Consider the following 1720-nt stretch of genomic DNA (forward strand, 5'->3'; position numbering starts at 1 on the left):
GTCCTCCCCTACTCCTCCCTCGAATATTATTATCCTGTTCTCGAAGCCACTCTTCTCACCACATACGTCGTCGTCCATATTCCTCTCCGTTCTGCCATAACCTTTACCCTTTTCCACATCATTCCCTTCCCTTTCCGCCTCAACAACTCCTTGTTACAAGTATCTGTTCCTTCAGAATATTTCCTCCTCTCCCATGATCATCTTTCAGTTGCTTTCCTTTCTTCCACAGACCTCCAGAAATGTTCCTCCCTTACTCCGACCTCTCGTCTCTGTGCTGCCCACCTTTTCACTATCTTCCCTAGCAGTGCTACACCCTGTGAGTCTGCTTTAGTTCGCGACCATTCCATCTACTCGGCCTGTTCTTTTGTCCCAGCTCCTGAACTCCCGGTCCACCATGCTCACCTCAACCATGTCCAGTACTTCTTCTTTGCTGTTCCCATCTCTGTCACAATCATGTGTCCTGGTTCTTCGGTTCGATCCGTCCCCACTAGTGGTCTCTACAAAGCACCAGATTATTGTACTGTCAAATCAGAGTCCGTCATCACTTACGCCACTCGCTATCACCAAGCTGTCCGTAAACACTCCTATGACATCTTTCAACCAATTGACATGCCTTCCACTCTACCATCTGCCAACATTACCATCACCTCCCCTAACTTGCACATGCTAACATTCCTCAATGAGAGTGATTTCATTATGGATCAATTTTCTCTGGCCTTCAGCCGTTCATGGGTTCATCCAACAGTTGTGTTTCCCCCTGTGGTTATCGCTTTCATAGGTTTTCTACTCATCATATGTGCAGTGCATTGTTGTGTCAGAAAAATGGAACGCCGACTCCAGGAAATCAGAGTCGCTACAGGCCTAGTACGCCCTCCACACGACGTAGAAACTCCCCGTACTTAGTGCCCTCACATTCAGTGACTACCAATGCCATCTGACAATTAACCAAACTGTGAACAGAACTCTGCCTACTAGAAAATGATGGTATTTCTTTAATGCATTACTGAGTGACAGTGTATCCTACAGAAAATACAAAAAAGAAAAAAATGAACGAAGAACAACAATAAAACTCTCATATCTACTCCTTGTTTATCATGTATCAAACTATTATTGTATAATCCCCATTATATCTATGTATACCTTCGACCCTTACTGGACACATACCTATTAATCCTTGTATATCTTATATGTATATATCCTTCTAAATCCCTCCCCTAACCATGGCCATGTCTCCCCTACTGCCCTGTATCATAATTATCCCTTGTACAAACCTCCCCGACCTTGCCTTAATACTATAATCAAACACCATATAACTCCTGGTGTCAGGAGACACCATCTCAGCTACCCGGGGGAGTAGTGTACCCCCTCCACAATATGTCTACCCCCAATGTATATATGTCCTCCCCCCCAATGCATACATGCCCCCACTAAACTTGATGACCTAGCACGCTTTCCCAGGGCCCCACGCCTGGGAAGATGGCGCAACTGCGTTAGTTCAGAGCAGACATTCAAGAAGGACAGAATATTTTGTTGTGAGCTCGTAATAAACTCCTTATCTAGCTGTCTGTACACGGAGTTTCTATCACCAATGTATAGCAAGTTAGATATATATATATATATATATATATATATATATATATATATATATATATATATATATATATATATATATATATGCATCCAAACTAACCACAGGAGAAATGAAAGGAGCGACAGTGAG

Source organism: Coenobita brevimanus, chromosome 103 (assembly GCF_032717465.1).
Source record: "Coenobita brevimanus isolate Jiangsu-jjx chromosome 103, ASM3271746v2, whole genome shotgun sequence".
NCBI classification, from domain to species: domain Eukaryota; kingdom Metazoa; phylum Arthropoda; class Malacostraca; order Decapoda; family Coenobitidae; genus Coenobita; species Coenobita brevimanus.